Genomic DNA, 25,212 nt, shown 5'->3' with positions numbered 1-25,212 from the left:
GCACCGTACAAAGCAGGAGGTGGAGAAGAGTGGTGTGTCCATCAAATGTATACACACCGCCACATGTCAGTGTGACACACACACACACACACGCACGCACGCACGCACGCACGCACGCACACACACACACACACACACACACACAAACAAAATGAGTCAGGCAGACGAAGGGTAGAGAGAGAAGTGACATTTAGAGTTGATTCAGAGCATGAAATGTGACACTAAGATGCATGCAGGCTCTGTCAACAGTGTGTGTGTGTGTGTGTGTGTGTGTGTGTGTGTGTGTGTGTGTGTGTGTGTGTGTGTTTGTGTGTGTGTGTGTGTGTGTATGTGTGTGTGTTTTGTGTGTGTAAATGCATGATCAAAAGCACTCTCTCTGCTTAAAACTCTTAGAAATCATTCTTATTTACAAAAATTTCTTTTGGTTACACTTTGCCCACCAAAACAACTTGCTTAGACATATAAAAGGTAAATGTAGCATTTGTTTGTTTGTTTGTTGATTAGAAACCATCTGTAATAGTAAACATATCATTCCCTGCATTGTATCCTGAGGCTAGTCCCTGTGACTAGACAGTGGTAGATGAGACAGACAAAGCAGCACAGTGTCACAAAACAACATATAATTATACAACACACACACACACACACACACACACACACACACACACACACACACACACACACACACACACACACACACACACACACACACACACACACACACACACACACACCTGCTTTGAACACGAGCAACGCAGAACCCAGGATATCCCACAGTATCCTCTAACCCCTGGATGAATGAAAGAACACTTTGAAAGTTGGAAATGAGAACCATAACCTTGTGAAACGCTGTATCATATCTAGAAAAAATGTAAGCCTACTTTATTCCTCTGGATTTAATTAACTCTATTAAATGTAAGGTAGCTGTTTCACTGGAGAGACTCTGAGGCCAAACTGCATATGGTCAGCAAAAATGTCCTATACTGAGAGCCCTGCTTAAATGCTTACAGGTCTATCACGGCTGTCATCATTTAAAAAAGGAAGGATGAGGAGGAGGGAGGAGTATTAGTGTCTTTATATTGTTTTTCTCATTGATTAGCATTGTGTCCAACTGAAAACTATCTCTCAATTTAGGACTTCGAAAGCTTGGATGACTTTCTTCACCTGTATTTCACTCTTCTTCTTCTCCTTTCGGCTTTTCCCTTCAGGGGTCGCCAAAGCGAATCAGTTGCCTCCATCTAACCCTGTCTTCTGCATCCTCTTCTCTCACACCAACTACCTTCATGTCCTCTTTCACTACATCCATAAACCTCCACTTTGGTCTTCCTCTAGGCCTCCTGCCTGGCCGTTCAAAACTCAGCATCCTTCTACCAATATATTCACTATCTCTCCTCTGGACATGTCCAAACCATCTCAGTCTGGCCTCTCTGACTTTATCTCCAAAACCTCTAACATGTGCTGTAAATAATAATAATAATAATAATAATTTTATTTTATTGAAAGGCGCCTTTTGACACTCAAGGTCATCGTACAAGAATACACAAAGTCCATTTTACAATCAACAAAATAAAAATAAATTAAATCAATACAAAGAACAATATATTTCAGCTGGAATATGCAGTCTTAAATAAATGTGTTTTCAGTTGTGATTTGAAATGGGCGAGTGAATCGTTGTCCCTCTGATGTACTCATTCCTGATCCTATCCATCCTGGTCACCCCCAAAGAGAACCTCAGCATCTTCATCTCTGCTACCTCCAGCTCTGTCTCCTGTCTTTTCTTCAGTGACACTGTCTCTAGACCAAACAACACCACTGGTCTCACCACAGTTTTGTACACTTTTCCTTTCATTTTAGCTGAAACTCTTGTATCACACATCACACCTGACACTTTTCTCCACCCGATCCATCCTGACAGTATACGCTTCTCCACCTCTTTTTCCCACAATCCTTTACTCTGGACGGTTGACGCTCAGTACTTAAAATCCTCCACCTTCTTGATCTCTTCTCCCTGTAACCTCACTCTCCCACTGGGTCCCTCTCATTCACACACATGTATTCTGTCTTACTGTGGCTAACCTTCATTCCTCTCCTTTCAAGGACAAACCCCCAACTCTGTAGTTTCTCCCCCACCTGTTCCCTACTCTCACTACGGATCACAATGTCATCTGCAAACATCATAGTCCATGAGAGATTCCTGTCTAACCTCGTCTGTCCGCCTGTCCATCACCATAGCGAACAAGAAGGGGCTCAGAGCTGATCCCTGATGCAGTCCCACCTCCACCTTGAACTCCTCTGTCACATCTACAGCACACCTCACTACTGTCTTACAGTCCTTATACATGTCCTGCACCACTCTAACATACTTCTCTGCCACTCCAGACTTCCTCATACAATACCACAGTTCCTCTCTGGGCACCCTGTCATAAGCTTTCTCCAGATCTGCAAAAACACAATGCAGCTCTGTTTGGCCTTCTCTGTACTTCTCTATCAACATCCTCAAAGCAAATACTGCATCTGTAGTACTCTTTTTTGGTGTGAAACCATACTGCTGCTCACAAATGCTCACTTCTGCCCTTAGTCTAACTTCAACTACTCTTTCCTATAACTTCATTGTATGGCTGATCAGCTTTATTCCACTGTAGTTGCCACAACTCTGCACATCTCCCTTGTTCTTAAAAATGGGCACCAGTACACTTCTCCACTCCTCAGGCATCTTCTCACTATGTAAGGTCCTGTTAAACAACCCAGTCAGAAACTCTACTGCCACCTCTCCTAGACACTTCCATACCTCTACAGGTATATCATCAGGACCGACTGCCTTTTCACTCTTCATCCTCTTCAATGCCCTCCTCACTTCATCCTGACTAATCTTTGCTACTTCCTGGTCCACAAAAATCACCTTTTCTAGTCTTTGTTCTCTCTCATTTTCCACATTCATCTTCCCATCACACTACTGGCACCTGTCAATAGACTTCCATCCCTATCCTTTATCACCCTAACCTACTGCTCATCCTTCCCATCTCTGTCTCTTTGTCTTGTCAACCTGTATAGATCAGTCTCTCCCTCCTTACTGTCCAAACTAGCATACAAGTCATCATAAGCCCCTTGTTTGGCCTTTGCTACCTCTAGCTTCACCTTAAGTTGCATCTCCCTGTACTCCTGTCTACTCTCCTCGGTCCTCTCAGTGTCCCACTTTTTCTTAGATAACCTCTTTCTCTGTACCTCCTCATTCCACCACCAAGTCTCCTTATCTTCTTTCCTTCCAGATGACACACCAAGTACTCTCCTACCTGTCTCCCTGATCACATTAGCTGTAGTTGTCCAGTCATCTGAAAGTACCTCCTGACCACCCAGAGCCTGTCTTAACTCCTTCCTAAAAGTCATGCAAAACTCTTCCTTTTTTAGCTTCCACCATTTCTCCCTCTGCTCTGTCTTTGTCCTCTTCATCTTCCTCACCACCAGAGTCATCCTACAAACCACCATCCTATGTCGTTTGGCTACACTATCGCCTACCACTACTTTACAGTCACTGGTCCCCTTCAGATTACACCATCTATACAAGATGTAGTCTACCTGTGTGCTCCTACCTCCACTCTTATAGGTCACTCTATGTACCTGCCTCTTTTGGAAGAAAGTATTCACTATAGCCATTTCTATCCTTCTTGCAAAGTCAACTACCATCTGTCCTTCTGCGTTCCTCTCCTGGATACCAAACCTGCCCATCACCTCCTCATCACCTCTGTTTCCTGCACCAACATGTCCATTGAAGTCTGCTCCAATGACAACTCTCTCACTTCTAGGTATGCTCTGCATTACTTCATCAAAGTCCGACCAGAATTTCTCCTTCTCCTCCAGCTCACATCCTACCTGTGGAGCATACCCACTAACAACATTGAACATCACACCTTCTATTTCTAGCTTCAGACTTTTCACTCTACCTGACACTCTTTTTACCTCCATGACATTTCTAACAAACACTTCCTTTAAGACACACCACAAAAGGCAGATTTCAGTCATCGGAGGACCGATGATTCAAATCAGTATGTTACAAAGATCCCTCTGAGCCCCCCTATCTTGGTCACAGTGGTTAGAAACTCATACACATTTATAAATGTATACATACTCACCAACACACACACACACACACACACACACACACACACACACACACACACACACACACACACACACACACACACACACACACACACACACACACACACACACACACACACACACACACACACACAGACACACACACACACACACACACACTGAGTTATACACACATTCATCCTGAACAATGTCTTATTTTCAAGGACAGTTTGCACACATAGATAGAAACATCCACATTCCTATCGTCACACAGATGACTCTGTCCTGTCTTAATTTCATGGGTAGTTTACATTGAATCTCCCATCACACCCACACACGTACACACACACACACGTACACACACACACACACACACACACACACACACACACACACACACACACACACACACACACACACACACACACACACACACACACACACACACACACACACACACACAGAGTCTGGAAGAGCAGCGTACTCAGAGGTGCGGTTCAATGACAGACTTGGTGTTTCCAATTTATGTCGGTAACATTATGCTCCTCTCGAATGCCATCCACACATACTCTTCAGGGTGGTGTGTTGTTATGGCTGCAGTCGCATCAATAGCGAAAAATTTCCAAGCAATCAAAGAGCTTATTGTCACCATAAGACAATGCAGGATAATAAAACCCAGGAAACCTTCACAAACTTTATGAAAACATATACAGTATTCCAATCTAGTTTTACTGTTTAGTTGGAGGTGAATAGAAGAAACACGTAGGCCCTTCATCCAGTCCTGTTTCAGCCTTCAAGGACAAAAAAAGGGCAAATTACTGTGGAAAATCTTTTATTCAACATAATTACTATAATCTGACAAGCCTAAATTAAACAGACCAGCGTGTGAATGCCTCTCTGACACAAGTGTGGAGTGTGTGCATTAGTGTCTGACAGAGAATTTACAATTTTGACATGTTTCTGTGGATTTTGAGTGTGTGTGTGTGCGCGTGTATGTGTGTGTGTGTGTGTATGTGTGTGTGTGTGTGTGAGAGTCTAAAGCAGAAGCACTCTTTGTCATGAATCTAACCAGGCCCACTCATCATGTTAATGTACTGTTCCACATTATAATTCACATATGGAGTCTCATTCTCACACATGAATGCATCACACACACCCACACACAACAATATTGCTCCTGCAGTAGCTCAGTCTCATGTCTCAGGTATTTACAGATGAGCAGCTTTCCAGAGAGAGGTAGTAAAATGCCTGGATCATCAAAACCTGTCTTTTGGCATGTCCCACACCTGGCCTCAGATCTCTTTATTTCACTCTCTCCCTTTTCATAACTCACCCATGCATTTGTAATCAGACCTGTCTTGCTTGTTTAATATGAGCAAGCTTCACTGTGCAGCAGCATCTGGCTGCTTTCTGCTGTGCACCATGTGTTGTAGTTTCAATGCACCACAGACTATTTGCACTGATTCTGTCCGACCGGCTTATTCAAGAGGCTGCATCCAAGCTTTAACCGTGACAGCACTATCGCAGGATGGAGGGGGGTAGTTGTAGTATACTTTATAAATGAAGAGACTGGTGAAATATATTTATTGTTGCACATGAATTTCATTACAAAAAACCCCACCTCATTTTTTTGGACCCCAGCTGGACCGGACATGAGTTGTGCTAAATGCTAACATTAGGATGCACAATCAATTAATGTATTCAGCTATGGATAACAGGTTTGAAGTTAACGGCAATCCATGTAATAGTCATTGGTAGACATCACCACTTCTAGACCCGTGGCTACTAAAATAATATGACATAATACACACAAAAAATAATAGTGCACACATTTAAGCCTCTAGAGCAGGGGTGTAAAACTAATTTTCACTGAGGGCCACATCAACGGCTGTCCACAAAGGGCCAAATGTAACTAATAAATGTTACTAAATATAACTCAAAAGTAATGTAAAATAAATGTAACTAATCCTCTATGTGAAAAAACTGAATGTATTGCTTATTCATGTTACAAATATAAACATGTTTGCTTGTTGCTCTGTTATAACATAAATTCTTTTAATGGTCAGGTTATGAAACCCACATTACTCCATCAATCAAGGTCAATCAATCAATCAGTCAATCAGTCAATCAATCAATCAACCATCAATCAATCAATCAATCAATCAATCAATCAATCAATCAATCAATCAATCAATCATTCAATCCAAATGAATAAAGAAAAATAACATCAACCACAAGTTTGAACATTAACTTGGTTTATGCGTCAAAGTTAAATTAGGCCTAAATGTCTAGTTTTTTTTATTTTAAGACACTCTGACCTTTGCCCTCGCGGGCCACATAAAATGATGTGGCGGGCCACATTTGGCCCCCGGGCCTTGAGTTTGACACATGTGCTCTACAGGTTTCCTCAAACGAAATTCATGAGGTGCTCATCCCATGCCATCCTATCTCACAAAAGATTCAGACTTGCCCGTAACAGTCAGGTCAATGCTGATTTAATCCAGAAATTCAATGATTCAAAACACTGAGTTTTAGCGAAAAGTTTTCATGGAGAAGCAAGCAGAGCACACTCTTGTCACTCTTGTCCAAATTATTGTACATTCTTTACTTGAGAGGGGATTTCTAGTGAGAGTATGGTATTGGATGGTGGGATACACTCATCATAAAAGAATGCTGTAGAAAGTTAAATATTACAGATTCTCACCAGCATTAATGAGCATATCACTAATCCACAAAATTATAAGAACAAAACAGATGTTGGCAAAAAGTATGTGTTTCCAAAATGTTAAATAAATCATATGACCACAAATTGCAGTCTATTCCATTAGTGCTGACATGAGCTTTCAACATCTCGAATAAAGATGTTGTTTTTCTTGTTGTACCTTTATGTTTTGGAGCCTGTACCATGTGCGTTAGGTTTAACGTGCTACTACTGTTATGCTAATGATAAAGCAACACGCTGCCAAGGAAGATTCACCTTGCTTGTTTTGTATACACAAGTTTGGTTGGCACTCAAATCAGTATTTCCTGCATTACCTATGACATAGATTGCAGTCTTTAAAGTGTGGAATCATTCACTGTAAGAAATCAATCCAGGACTGGCCGTTATAGGTTAAAGATATTCTAGCACAGTCTCATTATTAGACAATACAATTTGTAATTTGGGCTGGATTCGAAAATGTGCGACACCAATTAACTATAATACAAAGTCTAAAGGAATCATTTGGTATTGATGGGTGCCACATCATTGTCCAACAATATGTTATTACTAAACTAACCAGCGTCTGGGAAAGATCTAATTGAATGGGGAATATATTTGTCCAACGGCCTCTTTGCTGGAAAACAAGAATAAACTTTTCTATGAATACTTGTTGCTACTGAAATATTTGCTCTGCACGCACTTGTTAGTTCAGCAACTGACAAACCCATTGGTGTAACACTAAATAAGCAGCCCCAACTTTCAAATTAATAGACACAAATATATTGAAGGAAAAAATCCCAGGAAAAGTGCGCATGCAGCAACAGACTCTTGGAGACCCCAATTTTGGAATAGCGTGAAGCCTAAAAATCTAATAATTGACTAATAATCATGTTTTAGTTTGCTTCATGACTTATGATATACGTAGTCTGTTGGTCTGATTTGCTGCAGACATAACATTAATCTAAATGAGAGTTTTGGTTAGGAGGGGCCACTGATACATGTATGTACACACAAGCATATGTGCCAACTAATTATATACAGTATGTAGACTTTTGAAGCTCTGTCGTGCTCTGATAAGGTTTAGAGAACCCCGTCTTCCAGTGTGTGTTGAAAATAGGTCATCTTTTTCTGTGACTTCTTTCCCTTGCCCTGATTCCAACAACATAAACAACTAATAGGAAGTTTTCAACTCTGCCTCCATCCATCTCTTTAAGAGCCTAGCTCTACATCAGAGTAACACAGCGAGGTTAAGGAACTCAAGTCTATTTTATGCAGAGCAGAAGACACAGCTCGTGTTTTGGTATCCTAACTTGTGTCAAGTCGGATTTGTTTGTTACCGTGCATTTTCCTGTGCCACCTGCCGCTGCCACCGACGGAAACAGAGATGCATATAAATTTTACACACATACACAAACACACACGCACACACACACACACACACACAAGCATCTTGCTTCCATGCCTCAGCTTCCCTTAGTTCCACAGCGGGGGACTGTCAAACGGAGCTTCGCACTGCTTCTTTACTGTGCTGCTCTATCATGCAAGATATCTCTCCTGACACAGAGCTGTCACGGCCTTCAGGGCTTCGAGATGGCAATGTGAAGGAGCAAAAAAGTGGAACAGTAAAAACAAGCCCCTCATTTATCCCACTGCATGTATGCTGATGTGTGCATGCATCTATATTTGTACGTCCGTCGATGTGGGTAAAAGCATGGCTGTGCTTGTTAAATTTCTGTATGTATTCCTTTAAACAATTCAGCCTTTTAAACATATATGGTCTAGCCTATTTTACTCTGTTGCCATTGTAGGTGGCATAGTGGGAAGGACCGTTGCCTCACAACAAGAAGGTTCTGAGTTCGAGTCCTTTCTGTGCAGTTTTTATATTCTGCGTGATGCCTTCAGGCCAACATCACAGTGTGCTCAAAAACACATCTTCACTCTTTCTGCTACTAAAGTGATGAAGGCAGACAAAACTTATTTTAAATGACTGATATTTCTAATTAACTTATTTTTATTGACTTGTTTATTAGATTTGTAAATTCTTTTGATCTATTGCTTTTAATTCATTTTATATTGTCCTTTATGCTGCCCCATACTTGTTAATCCGTCATCTGTGACATTTAAATTTGTCTTGTTGTCTGTTGAGATTGAAGGTACTGTTGAATGGTCTGACTAACCTACAATGAATTGCCCTTTTGGGATAAACAAAGTCATCTGAATCTGAACTATGACTGATGTTAGAGTTACAGCTCCAACACAACGTTTTATATTCAAGCTCTTAAAGTAGTTTGTGAATGAGAGGGACCCAAGTGGAAGAGTGAGGTTACAGGGAGAAGAGATCAAAAAGGTAGAGGATTTTAAGTACTTAGGCTCAACAGTCCAGAGCAATGGAGAGTGTGGAAAAGAGGTGAAGAAGCGTGTCCAGGCAGGATGGAACGGGTGGAGAAAAGTGTCAGGTGTGATGTGCGATAGAAGAGTTTCAGCTAAAATGAAAGGAAAGGTGTACAAAACTGTGGTGAGACCAGCGATGTTGTTTGGTCTAGAGACAGTGTCACTGAGGAAAAGACAGGAGACAGAGCTGGAGGTAGCAGAGATGAAGATGCTGAGGTTCTCTCTGGGAGTGACCAGGATGGATAGGATCAGGAATGAGTACATCAGAGGGACAGCACATGTTAGAGGTTTTGGAGATAAAGTCAGAGAGGCCAGACTGAGATGGTTTGGACATGTCCAGAGGAGAGATAGTGAATATATTGGTAGAAGGATGCTGAGTTTTGAACTGCCAGGCAGGAGGCCTAGAGGAAGACCACAGAGGAGGTTTATGGATGTAGTGAAAGAGGACATGAAGGTAGTTGATGTGAGAGAAGAGGATTCAAAGGACAGGGCTAGATGGAGGAAATTGATTCGCTGTGGCGACCCCTGAAGGGAAAAGCCGAAAGGAAAAGAAGAAGAAGAAAGTAGTTTCTTTGGACTCAATGTACTACTCCACTGTAGTCCAAATTTTGAGGAATGGGTTTTCTTTCTGTGAGTTCACTGACCAGTATCACACCATTAAACAGCTACATGCGATGCAACCACTAATCGTGGAGTTGAGGGATGATAAGTGGATAAGGCTGTTTCTTAGTTTATGATTGTAATGCTACGCCCTGCTAGCAGGCTACTGACCATGGATTCTTTACTGAACTGCAAATGAAACCAACCAAAATTCTAACTTTCCATCAATGTTTCTAGAGAGTAACGGATGATACACATGCAATAATGGCTATGGCTACATGAATATTAATTAAGGAAACTTAAACATGTTATATACGTACTGTGCACTACAGTTAAATGTATTACCTTTACATCTATAATGGCACAAGGACATAACAGTTTATATTCAGATCACTGAGCTACTCTTTCTTATGTCAATGCTGTTTTCAGAGAACTGTTGCATCATGGAAACAGAGTCATGCACTGAAAGTCATTGCCTGCCAGTGGCTTGATATGCAACAATGGAAATGTACGAAGTGCACTGAAGCCATTGTGTCTTCTTCTTCATTTCCTTTCAGTTTCTCCCGTTTGGGGTCGCCACAGCATCTCATCCTTTTTCATGTCAGCCTATCCTCTGCATCCTCCTCTGTAACACCAACTGCCCTCATGTCTTCCCTCACTACATACATCCACCTTGTCTTTGGTCTTCCTCGTGTCCTCTTGCCTGGTAGCTCCATCATCAACACCCTTTTACAAACGTGCTCACCATTTCTCCTTTGGACGTGTCCAAACCATCGAAGTCTGCTCTCTCTAACTTAGTCTCCAGAACATCTCACCTTGGCTGGTCCTCTGATGAGCTCATTTCTGATTCTATCATGGTCAAGTTCATGGTCATGGATGGAAGTCAGTTTTTCAGGATGGTAATCACAAACAGGCAGGGTCAGAACCCAGAAAGCAATCAATCAATGCTGGAAAGTCTTGCATGAGAAATAAAGAGCAATCTGAAATAAAGTATAAATGGAGGGTTAATTGCAAAGCTGAGACGGCTGTGGCAGCAGGTGATTGGAAATGGACCTGATGATTGAAGAGCTAGTAAACAGCTGGGGATGGACACTTGAGAGTGCAGGCTGTAACAATTACAGTTTCTAGTTGAGTTTATTAGAAATCAAAAAGGACATGTATCCAATTTATTCCCAGAAACACATTATAAAAATCTTGTTGAGGGTCCTTTAAGCTAATGGTAGTGCTTCCCATCACACAGCAGCTTTCAGGCATTTTTTTTTATAACCAGAAATAAATGATAAGGAGGAACGTTCATGTGAAAAGTCAATGGATTCAGTTGTTTTCCTCTGTGTTGTGGGTGGTGGGTCACTGTGCTCTATCTAAAATGATAGACATTTTGATTTCCCTCCTACTGAACTGATTCAAAACCAGCGATCCCCAATAGTCATTACTGACCTTGGAAATACTTTGTCAAAACATCCTTCGGCGCAATCCTGGAATAAATTACATCAAGATGTAAACAGTCCATTATTCATCACTTACAAAACTAATGCCACTCTCAGGATAACCCCCCCCCCCGCCCGCTCCTGCCACGCACGCATGCACGCACGCACGCACACACACACACACACACACACACACACACACACACACACACACACACACACACACACACATACACACACACACACACACACACAAAACCTCACATGTCTACACAATAAAGCTAAAATACACATGACAACATCAATAGCTCATGATTGCGCCCCAAAAAATTAGCATGTTCTACTGTTTCCCTGTGTTGCTGTCTTTGTGTGCACTTGCTCTGCAGTCAGACGTGTATTGTTTAAATAAGTGACCTATTTGGGACAATAAATTCTAAATGTAGAGCTCTGATTCATGTTTTGTGAACTTCATGAGTTCTGGTGTATATTCAATTCTACACACAGGTCACAAAAACACATCTATATAGCCTAACAAGTGTCGTGCGAGGTCACAAGACACTGCTGGAAAAAAAAGGCAAATTTACAATAATAGTTTTGAACTGCGCTATATCTCATTTTTCATATTCCCGTGACGCCATGGCGACACATCCTAGGCATACTCCGCCTCTCACCCATAGGCAGCTGGGATAGGCTCCAGCAACACATGTGACCTGCAAGATGAGAAAAACAGCTGAAGATGAGACGATCGCATTCATCTTGTCTTCAAGAAAATGGATGGGTGGATATTTTTGACATTCATATAAACTACAAAACGGTGATGGACAGATGTGACAACTCTTACATTTCTATTACAAAAAGATTATGTTTAAGCCCAAAATATAAAGAATGAAATAATTGTGAATCCCTCACTCTTAACATAAACTCTCAGCTGCTGCACATCTAGAGATCATTAAATAGGTAATAAAAGAGGAGTTGAAATGTTCGTTGTATAAGTGCATTAAATATCCATCGAGGTGAGAGAGCATAGAGGGGTGAAGTAAGACGAATCATTCGGACACAATGAATGGGAAAATCATGAACGGACATCCGCTCCCAGGTTTCTGCTGACCCCACTGACACATACCTGAGGAATTGGACACAGTTGGGAGCCTGGCTACACCATCATTAACCTTGTGAAACCTCAGCCTATGCCAGCGATTAACGACATCCCATTATGTGCTATTAAAAAGCAACGGAGGAGGGTTCTGCTCTCCCACACCAAAACTGCACAATAATGAAACCACAGCTTTCTCAGACAAATCTTCCTTGGGCCTGACAACAGTCTCCCTCAGGGGCTGAAGTATAAAGAAATTCAGACCCTAACATAATACATCCACTGAGAGAGAGATTTGTCCGCAAGTTGTAGAATGACCCACTGTGGCCTAATATACAGTGACTGCTGCTGCTTTCCGTGCCACTTACATGTTTCCCCTCCCTGTCTTGTTCAAAGGTCTGTTATTGTTTATTACAATAGAACCCAGTGGAGTCCCCATAGAGGGCTCAGCGATAAGCAAAGTGCTCCAGCACAGAAAAGGAGGCTTTTACCATATGAAAGGTAGGGGGAGAAAAGAAGACGGCAATGGAAAATGGATAAAGCGAGAAAAATACAGAGGGATACAGCGAGTGGAAGGTGTGTGGGTGAGAGAGAGGGAAGAGGGAAGAGAGGCTGGGGTGGGTAGAAGGGTGAGATAAAGGCAGAGCTGTATTCCCTGATGTGGCTGCTGTGTGTTGGCTCTTCGCAGCTCCTGCTCCAAGGATTACTGCATTTACACTTCAGCTTAAAAATAGCCCCGTGATAATTTATTTAGATGGAGCGCGCCATGCACTATTGTGTTCCCGGAGAATACTTCCCCCCTGTCTAAACTTTCCATATGAATTGTCCCCTCTCTCATTTTCTCTCCACATACTTTATCAGTGATACTCTACTTCTTGGTATCTCATATAGCCCATAATCTCTCAAAGAACCTCGCATTTTCCTGAAAAAAAAACCAACACCAAAAAAAAACGAGCATCTGTGTTTACCTGCACAAACATGGCTGCAGGATATGTTCCTTCCATAATCTCTTTTGTACTTTTAAATAGGTTGCATGAACCGGCAAACCACTTTGACTGTTTCTCATAATCCATAACACAGAACAACCAAAGCATTTCGTTACGATATTGCTTATATATTCTTCGATACATCAGGATTTATGAATTTAACTTTGCACAAGCAGAAAACAACAAAGAGAGCATGACGTCAGTATGATAAAATAATCCCTTTATTAGAATAAAGCAGTCTAATCTCATCCTGCGTGACACACAACCAAAAATAAATGCACAAAGCACACATTTGCATCCACTCTTCTCCATCATATTTATAAACCTATTTGTATTCATGATTCTGTTATAAATATAGATATGAAACTGAATATTCAGTTTCGTGTTGATGGCATGTGGGTGGAAGTGGATTCCTTTGCAGATATGCAAAAAAATCACATATCCTGCATGACCAACAGCCATTTACACAATAGTCTGTTTGCATTCATCCATACCTTTCTCCGCTCCATCCGTATAGAGATGTGAGGAAAAAGAAAAAAATGACGTGCTGACTTGACAGGCTGTCATTATTAATGACTGTTTTTAGTAAAGCTTCTGCACATCAAATTCTGGCCTTGGAAACTCAAAACCACCTCAATTTAAGTGAAGATGCAACACCATTGGCCTTTCTCCAGAGCAAATTGCTTTTTCCTGGAAGCAGGTTTTAAATGCATGGTAGAGTGATAGGGCCACATTGAGAGGGGAAAAAAAGGGTTTAAACATACAAGTTGTAATTTTAAATTGTAATTAATAAAAGTCATAGTGTTACAGAGGAATAATAGTAAGAATAAAATGAGAATTTTTCTCGACAAAGTCTCAATATTGCAAGAATAAGGTAATTTTACACATGTGCAGATACATTGTCAGTGTTCTACTTCCCGGTTCAAAGGTTATTCTCATTGCTTCTTGTGAAACTTCGTATCCCCTCTGACTGGCACACCGATGACAACAATGATAACCCAATCAATTTCCCCAGGCATAGATGGAGCTTTTTTCTTCACCATCCAGGAAAACCTTTACCTACTAAAATACTAATTTTTCTGCTGGGGAAACATTTTGATATTTCCCTTCAAAGCATTTTTTTCACAAGTGTACGGAATTCTTATGACACTATAATTTTATCTCGCTCTATCTTTCAGGAGTTACACACTCATCCACAGTAAGTTAAGACTTTCACAGATAAGACTGTCATAATGTTAAAACTCAACAAATATTCTTAATTTTAAAAGTTTTTCCTTTTAGCATTCTCTCTTTTGGATCCATGACCTGGAATGCTTTTCAAAAAGTCTTGAAGAAGTCTCACACAACACATTCATTCATTCATTCATTTTCCGAACCACTTTTATCTGCCGTAGCAGGTCGCGGGAAGCTGGAGCCTATCCCAGCCGACTGGGGGCGTGAGGCGGGGCAAACTCTGGGCGCACTGCCAGTGCGCCACGGAGCCACACAAAGACAGACAACCATGCATGCTCACACTCACACACAACGGGAAATTTGGAACAGCCTATTAACCCAAAGCGCATGTTTTTGGAGGTGGGAGGAAACCAGAGAGCCAGGAGATAACCCACGCAGACATGGGGAGAACATGCAAACTCCAGCGCTACCCACTGCGCCACTGTGCCACCCTCATACAACACATGTTCGCCATATTTTTATTTCATACCAAGCCATCACAGTCAGGTTTGCGTGGATGGTTATGGAGGTGAGCTTTACTCTCTGTCATGATTAAATGTCCCTTCCATAGCCTGGAGGTGTCTTTTAGATCACTGCCCTTGTGTAAAACAGATGATGGTCAAACTCAACACAGTCCAACTTGGACAGAACGTTGAGGCAGAATGTTGTGGCAGTGATGCTGATTAAGTGTGCCTTCCATTTTGAATAAATCTGTAACAGTGTCACCAGCAAAGCACCACCACACCTCCTCTTCAGTGCTTCATGGATGGAGCCACACACGTTTTCTGTTCCCCTTTTTTTCCCATATCTTGGATCTCTTATTAAGACTCAGATTTCAGTTGGTATACTGTCTGTTTTTTTTAAAAATATTTCTTGGCACTCAGTTCTAGATTCTATGCAGCTATTCAACCATGAAGACCTAACCAGCTGATGTTATTAATATGTGTCTGAATCTTGAACTCTGTGAAGCATTCATGTAGGGTTTGATGTGAGGTGTTACTTGGTAGGGATAGTAAATATGATAAACTTCGCCACAAGATGATCTCCCTCTCATGAAACAGACTCCATTCTAACCATTTTCATCATAATGTTTGATGGTTTTTGTAACTGTACTTGACACTGCATTAAAAGTTCTTACAACTGCCTGGACTGACCTTCACGTCTTGAATGAAGACTGAAATATACTTCCAATGAGAATCCCTGAACACAAGCAGCGGTCTAAATGAGAAATGAAACCCTTCAACAATTATTTCTATATAACTTCAGATTGCTAAACTTTTGGTCTAAATGAGACCCCTGAAGTACAAAAACCATATCTCAGTTATTCTCACAAAAGTTCTCATAGTGGTTTATAGAGTAAAGTACACATAAAGTGTGTAATGATTTAGGGGATAAAATAACGTGTCCCATATTAACATAAATTATATAACTGTGAGAAAAAATGAAGCCTTTGATATATATATATATATATATATATATATATATATATATATATATATATATATATATATATATATATATATTATATATATATATATATATATATATATAATAGAACAGAATAACAAAAAATTCAGATATTAAGTAATATAATGTGTAATTTAAGATATCTCAGTACCAGGGCATGTGTTGAAGGCATTTACTGCGATTGTGTTATCACAGTCAGACATGAAGTGTCCTACATGAATGAAAGTCGCTTTAACCACAACACTCCGGAATTGAGATGAGCTCCTAAGACATTAACGTACAGCTCAAGTGAAGAAAAAACATCTATTAACACAACTCTGTTCAGTTTGATCTTGGGATACACTTGTTGATTGCACTCTGAGGATACTTGAAGTAAACGATTCGCCAACAAAATGTCATTGCTGATTTGTTGAAGTATTGAGATGGGTCACGTTCAAAGGGCAATGTTCAAAGTCAATAGTACTTACATACAAGATATGAGAGGCCTTAGATATGAGAGCGTTTCTTGTGAATCTCATTTTCTGGAGAAATGTGATGACTCAACCACAGTGAGGACAGCAGGATGGTAGACCAAGGTACAGGGGAGTCGGGGATCACAACATGGAATGGATCCCAATGTATTTCACTCAGCTTCTGCCTGTCTCATGCTCCATGTCTCTCACAACAGCCATCCTGATAGCTATTGGTGAATAATAATGACCTCACACGGTGCCGCGGCTCACCAACGCTGACAATTCCTCTTTCCTTTTGCCAGAGTAGTAATGGGATCTTATTCCTCTCTATCAGGTTTGTACCCTTCTACCAACTGTGAACAGTTGTGTGGTGAGGGTGGCACTGCATGGAGTCGTCTGTCCATGCAGTGAGATCATTTACCAAAAAGTTGGTTTTAAAAGAAACCATGAGATTCAGTGGGCCAAAAATGGGGTGTTATTTCAATGATTTAAGAACACTCATGCAGAGTTAAAAGTAACTTGTTAGAGACTGCAGCTAAGCTAATTTTAATGTAGCAATGCATGTAATGATATCTATAGCACATTAAGCACTCAGAAACAATGGGTCAATGATTTAATAATAATTATTGACAGGAAAGCCCCATACTGTATTTCATTTCAAGATCATGGATTTTGTTGCTGAAATAATCGGCTACAAAAGCTCCTTTTTGCTCTATGAGCAGATGGAATAAACTAGGATGGAATTCATTTTTGAGGGGTTGTCTGAGGTCCTAACTAGTGTATGCACATGTATTTTTCTGTACTAAACAGTAAACAGGACTAATTATACAGTTTCTATGCTATGTCTGCTTTATTTACCGTTGACAGCGGCATAATGGAGGCCAATAGGATATTTTCCATTAAAGTGTTGGGCTATTTAGTTCTTAAAGCATTCTTCCTTCTTTTATCCAGCTAGTGCAGCTGTACCCAAATCTACGTCACAGGAAACATCAACAACAAACCATTAGGTTCATGCTGGAAATGGCATGTGATACAGTAGTAACTAGAGTCTAAAAAGCAGTGAGCAGCCTTTTGCATTTCTTGGCCATTTTAATACCAGGGTTGATCTCCTTGGCCAACTTCACTGCTTTCTTGGCTTAGCACCATGACTGGGATTGGTGTGAAGAAATACACAAAGCTAGAATTATGTAATGGGTGAAGGCAGACCTCTCTGCAGTGCTGACACAATACTGTGATGTCCAGCAACAAAGGGCTACCAAGTAAGCGTTTTTAACACTTACACCAGTAGTGGGAATAAAGAGGTACCCGGTTTGTTTTGAAGAGGCAGTAAAAAGAGCCATCTAGAAAAATCACTTAAAAGTACCACAAAACGTATTTGGGCGGTTAAATCTTTATTTAATGTGATTGCAAACTTTTACAGTTGGGAGCACGGTGGCATCTTCAGAAAACAATAAAATGACTTTGGCAGAATCATTATGAGCAAACCACTGGGAAAGAAAACCCAAGATATTTTGTGTTTTCCTCAGTTTCCATTTAAACCGACTCATGGTTTCATTCTGCGCCTCAAGGCATTGTTGCCACTGATAGTATCATTATCCTCTTTCACACAGTAATAACTTAAGGAAGCAGCTCACGGTATTTGAATGTAGTTGCCGATGCTGCAGTATTGAAAATATATCTGTTCTCAATCTAACCTGTGCAAGAGATGCAGGAAGAAGTTATGATGCCCTCACAATGTGTAAAAAATGTGGAAAGCCTTCCTCTCAGGGATATTAGCAATCACTTGAAAAGGAAATATAATTTTCTCCCCTACTGAAAACTTTTTGAAACAATTTATTTTCCATTGAGCGCCAGCGATTTCAACTGTATTTTCTCTCTTGTAATAAAAGTCAACTCAGGAACAAACTGGCTCTGCCAAAGCATGCAGCCCATGTTTGCAGGTGTAATATTAGCCCTGGAAGCCATCCTGTGCGTACATGTAGTGTGCACATGTGATCAGGAACATTGCAGAGTGTGTTTGATATGTGGGTGTGCTTTGGGATGGATTGCAAATATTTTACTTATACTTTAATGTGAAAAACATGGTCTAAAACAAAATGAATCAGGAATAATGAAGAAATATTTGATTATAACATGATCAAGTGAGCTAAATGGATGTTTAGTCCTTATAGAAACTTAAATTAAATAAATTTTACACACACTGCTGCTTTGACATAATTTCCAACCAATTCAGACTGTATTGAGCTACTCTGCAAGTTGAATATATTTTCAAACTAAACTTTAAATTTGGTAGAAGAAAATTCCTCCTTTTTTTTGGTGATAGTATTTTGATAACTTCAAACAGATAAAAATAACTGGAAGTTAAATCTTGAATATTTGTGGTGTTTAAACTCTTCTTACCTTGGACGAACATATTATTTGTGACATTAAATGCAACCTTTTGGTTCTTTGTACAAAGTACGTACATTTATATAATATCCACTTTCAAACCAACCACCTTATCTACCTCTACCCTGCTTTTCCCATAGATTTCCCACAATGCATTAAAAAAACCCCTCAGAGAACACGAGACAACTTGTTGCATTCAATTTGTGTGGGAGGAAAGTGCAATACATTTAATGATGGCAGCAGCAACATACGGTAGAGCGGGTATCCCCGGGCAATAAATGGGGAGAATTATTCCCCTCCCCCAATAACGTTTTGTGACAGCAGTGCTAAAAGATATGTTGTGGATTCTCTGTGTGAAAATTGTTGTCTGCTTATCTTGTAGAGTTCGCCGTGCATGACGGTTGAAATTTGGCACAAAATGCTGACTCTACAACAGTGCTTTTGACCCTAAGGCAGCACGTATTAATACTTTTATATGAAAAATAAAAAAATAACTATCTAATCAAAGGGAAAGAGGATTTATGCAGCGACAAACCCACTCATTAATAAAATACAGACTTTGGAGTCTTTAAGCTCATTGCTTTAGTTTTTAATTGCACACAAGTCACTCGCTGTTCTCATCTGTCATTTCCAGCCACAGCAGATATTAAAAAAAAAATCCACAGTGCTTCCTGTTAAGCTGAAGTGCAGTGACAAGCAGGTGAACTTAATGAAAAATTAAGAATTCATCTGAAGAATGGATTTGATGAAGAACCAAAACAGAAATTAAATGAGGACACAAATCTGAATTATATTCATCAGATGGATTTCTCCATAAAAGTATGTTGCTTTGTCAGCTGGATATCTGAAAAGCCAGCTAAGAATTTAAACTGAAAATAAGTTGCTGTTTACTATACAGTGGTACCTCTACTTACGAATGTCTCTACATACGAAATTTTCTAGTTACGAAAGAAATTTCGAGTTACGAAACGTAAAAATACAGTATGGGCTGCTACTTGCAGCTCTCAAAGGTTCCTGAACGCAACATTCTTATAGCTGCTCTGCCATTGGCTATTACCTAGAATCGTGGCATCCCATTGGCTAAGGGGGAGCTCCGTGTGTAGAAGATAGGTGTCTATGCGGCGACCTCGTCATTCGGCCCTTGGTCCATGACGACAAAACGTCATGCTGCTGTCATGACGTGTTCTGATAGTTTTACGCAAATATATTAACTTTTAGAATATTCACTATGGATCCCAAGAAAGTGACGGAGAAAAGAGGAAAAGAAAAGACAAAGAAAAGAGTTTTTTTGTCCATACAAACAAAGCAAGAGATCATAGAAAAGCATGAAAAAGGGATGCGTTTGGTTGATCTCACCAAAGAATATGGCCGTAATGTATCTACAATCACCACATTATTAAAACAACAGGAAGTTTAAGGAGTTTAAGGCATTGCGTGGGTGGTTGGAGAAGTTCAAAAGGAGGACTGGAATTCACTCTGTTGTTCCACGTGGTGAGGCAAGAGCGCATGAACCAAAGAGGGCAAAAAACAATAGGACAGCAGTTAAAAAGGTAAATGACACATCATTATTATTCTTTACTCTATTCTTTGTTTTTTTTTACATTATTCACAACTCACATTTATTGTGTAATAATCTAATTTTAACATGTATTTGTTACATGTTTTGATGCATTTTTATGCTTTATGAAACATTTATGTTTGAATTTTGGGGGGCTTGGAACGGATTAGGGCATTTGCATGGAAAATGCGTCTCTACTTACAAAATTTTCTACTTTGGAAATTTCTTCCAGAACAATTAATTTCATAAGTAGAGGTACCACTGTATTTTTATATTACTGGACAGTTCATTTAATTTCAGGGCAAAACATGGGCTCTTGTATAGATACCAATGTTGGTTAATTTGTTAATTTGTAATGTATTTGCATTATAATTTTTGCAATATACACTTACAGTATGTCAGAAAATATCCTTGTTATTGCTGTGTACTGGCATTGATTGTGACCCTACATTAATAAAGCATCATTAACATATTATTCATTCGACTGCTTTGGGGAAATTCTTGCAGCCCCCATTGTCTGTGATGCCATAAACATATATTTACCAGCTGGGGGTCTGAATGCAAGAAAAGGCTCTGAATTCCCAGATAGATCATACGTGCTACCTTTGCACTGCATCACCCTTGAGCTAGACACCTCAACCTTACAGCTCACATCTGAATGTGCATTGCGTATGTAAATGGATATAATGTTAGTGTCAGGGTGTGTACGTCCCAGCGGATACACAGAAGGCATCCGCAGGCAATGAAGTAGGATGAATATTAATAATCACATATGCTGAACATCTAGGGAGAAACATGTAGTGAAGCATTTCCAAGGTGGAATCTGCTATATATTCATTAGCAATTGATAGATATCTGCTGCTGTCATAGGGCACCATGTCTCAGCATGCCCTCAAATCGAAGCACTGGTTAGGACTTTATGTGGGTCTACATGTGTGTTTAAATTATACACACATAATTATGTGAACACATATTTTCATACAAGGGCGTGAAGGCAGCTCCTACTGTGACAGAACGATGCTCCTGGGTGTGTATCTTCGCTTGTCTCCCGATAACAAATTGTCAAGTTGCTACATATAGGTGTCTATCGTCTGCTTCAGCAGATATTGGAAACACAGAGGGAGGTTGATGTGAAGAAGATAGTGAGTCTGTATCGCTGCTGGCACGCATCAGTTTTGTTTGCTTGCTGCATTAGGAACACCGCCAGCGAACAACGCTAGCTGCAGAATTGTATTCATTTATTTTCAGATGTCTGACACCACTGAGATGTGATCTGTTTGACTTTTGCATGATATTTCAGGAGACATAATATATTATAATCAAAACCCATTTTTCTGTGTCTTTTCTTGTTTTTCCTCAAATTTCAGGTAATTTGCTAGGTTGCAGCAGCACAGCGGGTTTAACAAGGTAAGTCCACAGCCTGATCTACCTGTGAATTGTGTCCGATGCGTAATACATAATTCTGACTTTGTTCTGGTTAGAGAAGCAATCAACCAAGCAATCAGAAGTGTAATGAGGTGACATGGCACCAGTATGGCAACAGAAGATTTACCAAAATAACAAAAAAAGAAAGAAAGAAAAACAATTGAAATAAGCTAATAAGCAAACAAAAAAATGTTATCTTTTCTCCACGGCAATTTTCAGGAAAAAAAACAAAAAACCTTAATCTGCCAATGCATGGGGAAACTTGTGGACCAACTGGCAGACAGATGGACAGAGCTGATAGCTTATAGAGCTGATGGTCACAGCTATTAAAAGAAAAAAACAATTTCAGTATCTAATGTTTTTCTCAGCTAATTTATCTATAAATGTCACATCAACATTTTAAAGTGCCCATCAAAATTTTCAGAGCTGAAACTCTTTTTAGCCAAGAGCTAGAAGTCCAAACAATGTTCAATTTGCAATCACATAGATCCATCAAAATACAGTATGTGTGTGTGTGTGTGTGTGTGTGTGTGTGTGTGTGTGTGTGTGTGTGTGTGTGTGTGCGTGCGTGTGACGAAAGGTGTAACCGCAACAAAAAGTCTCGCTGCCCGATGCCTTATCCCATATTGTTCGCGTGAATCCTTCTGGCAGATGTGCCGTGATTGGTTGGGCGGTAGTGGGTGGAGTTAAAACGTGACACAGTGAGGTTTTCAAGAGCTTATTCAAATATATAGGTGGGGAGATACAGTAGATCCATAAACGTATATACACAAGTTGCCTTTATTTTAAAACTATTTTTTTAAAGTTTTTCCCTTTTAGAGATAATTTGGTTTTCGTGATGCTCTATAGGAAGGAATAATAAAGAACATCTATTTTACATCAAAAATTAAACGAGGCATAATTACAAGAGAAAATAGTGTTCTGAATAAAAGAAAAAAACCCTGAGATTTTGATTAGACATGCAGACAAAAGGAGTTCTGCAGAAGTATGCCAAAAATAAAGTTCTTATTTGAGGCATGCTGCTAAACTGTAAACATCATATGAAAAATGAATTGAGCCACAAGCTAAAGAAAACTCCATGAAGAACAATTTAACTTTTGAACTGACATAAATCGTTTAACTGCTATTCTTCAATATGCTAAACACCTACCCTCCCCCCAGAACTATTACTGTACTACTGTACATGATATGAAGTTTGTCCAGATCTCTTTTGTATCTCATTCAAGGCAGTATTATTAGAAACATGTTCCCAGTAAATAGTCCCATTCAGATTCACTATTAATGTGGAAGCCATGCATACAGACCACAAAGAAGCAGCAGAAGCACTCTCTCACTGCGTAAATGGGCGCTGCATGGGAGGTATGCCCTATATGTCTTAATGTGATTGCACATTAAGACCTACTCAATGGACCCTTTAAAATAAAGTTTTTCTTTTCAGCATGATCAATATCAGCTGACACACAGAGCTCTGGTAGTTTGTTACGCTCTGAGCCTATGAAATCAATTCATGCCCTTATGGAAGAATAGCATCTGTATTCTTCCCACAAGCAGGTCTGAGATAAGATCGATTTTTATGGCCAATGCATAGATGAGTTTATATTTATTTCATCAGGTACTGAAAAAATAGCATTGGCATTCCATGAATGTTTGAATACTATAAATGATGACCTAAAGGTGAGTTTGCAGGAGGACTTTGAAAAAAATAGATTTTTTGGACCTCACCATAAAAAAAACATTTGGAAAAAACATTTGACATTTTGGATACAATTGGGTTTCAAACTGAAACACATTGCTTCCGGAGTGTAAATAGTAAATAAATTGCCTTTATAGTGCTTTTCTAGTTCGACTGAAAGGAAGTACACAAAACCTGGGGTGACTCTAATAAAATTGTCTATCTTCAAGCTGCATCATCATTATTAGGCTAAAGCCAGTGGGCTGCTGAGTAAAGAAACAACCAGTCTTAGACTTGTGGCACATTGCAATACAAAATAAAATAAAAGAAGGCCAGTGATCATCAATAACTAAAGATTAAAGAATGTTGTCTACATCTGAAAGACACATTTTGCTCTGCACAAGCTGTCACTTTGCTATAGCAGGTAAATTGGTCTATAATCTGTTAGGCTACAAGATGTTATCAAAAACGATGACCACAAAGCTTCTTCTAGCACAGCAAATGTAATCACTGTCATGCCAGAGAGAAACATAGCAACCTGAAGGACGTGCAATCACATAAAAGATATAATAAGACACGATTCATCAATACAACTCACAGAGTGTTCCACCTACTTCACCACCTGCAGCACAATGCTATTTTTATGTGAGGAAAATGAAAAAAGAAAAGGAGAAAAATTATGTGTCTCTTGGAAGTTAAGACACATCCATGGTTAAACATGATGAACAAAACAATTGATGTAATCCATTGTAGCTCTACACAATAAGTGAAGGTCATATACAGTACTGTACCTGTGTAAGCAGGGAGCGGAAAAAGTAAATGAACTACAACAAACAAGAGCATTTTGAATCAAGATAATGAAAGTGAATGAAGGATTGGACTCTTCAATGCCTCCGTTTCTCTTTCCTATTTGCAGGTGCTCAGTCATAGTGAGGAATTGAAGCCAATGCTGAAATATAATCAATATTGTTTTTTGAAATTTCAGACCGAGACATTGATACCTTTCTTGACTGCAATGAGTACCCAGCAACAACCTTAGTATGTCGGTAACCTGCTGTTTTTCTTCGCATGCCTGTGAACACTAAAAGCTTTTATAAACTAAAAGAAATTTAACTATAGTATTATACTGTGTGTGTGTGTGTGTGTGTGTATGTGTGTATGTGTGTATGTGTATATATATATATATAATCATTGATTTTTGACTACGTTTGGTGCGCTTGTTTTATAGTACCAATACATTTGTTTCATATGTTTGGTATGAAGTCTTATATTATTGTTTTATCATGAAACTTACACAAGTTCCCGCTAGTGTGTGTGTATGTGTATATATATATATATATATATATATATATATATATATATATATATATATATATATATATATATATATATATATATATACACAAACACACATACGTATATATATATGTATATATGTGTGTGTGTGTATATATATATATATATATATATATATATATATATATACGTATGTGTGTGTGTGTATATATATATATATATATATATATACACACACACACACACACACACACAACCACATATATATATATATATATATAAATAAAGAGAATAAAGAGGTTTGTTTTATGATTTTTAAAATTACATTTATTAATGAAGGCCAAATTACAAGATAATCACATTGACACAATATTTTTGTGGACAACTCACCGTTCTCCACAATAATCTTTTATAATTTTGTCTAATCAGGAACTCCATTTCAAAAAACA

The 25,212-nt window shown here is 39.4% G+C and overlaps 1 protein-coding gene and 1 long non-coding RNA gene across 7 annotated transcripts in view; one reads left to right on the top strand and one right to left on the bottom strand.

Moving 5' to 3' along the window:
- On the top strand, positions 1–24,586 carry LOC137607845 (uncharacterized). Its single transcript, XR_011038047.1, has 3 exons — positions 1–65; positions 21,738–21,777; positions 24,453–24,586. It is a non-coding gene; the product is annotated as an uncharacterized lncRNA (long non-coding RNA).
- The window catches only part of samd12 (sterile alpha motif domain containing 12), a 132,632-nt gene that overhangs the window by 2,181 nt on the left and 105,239 nt on the right, over positions 1–25,212 (bottom strand). The window lies entirely within an intron of this gene.

This window comes from Antennarius striatus, chromosome 14, assembly GCF_040054535.1.
Source record: "Antennarius striatus isolate MH-2024 chromosome 14, ASM4005453v1, whole genome shotgun sequence".
Classification (NCBI taxonomy): domain Eukaryota; kingdom Metazoa; phylum Chordata; class Actinopteri; order Lophiiformes; family Antennariidae; genus Antennarius; species Antennarius striatus.
Note: the sequence above shows the minus strand (reverse complement) of the source record. Positions and strands in the feature narration are given on the sequence as shown.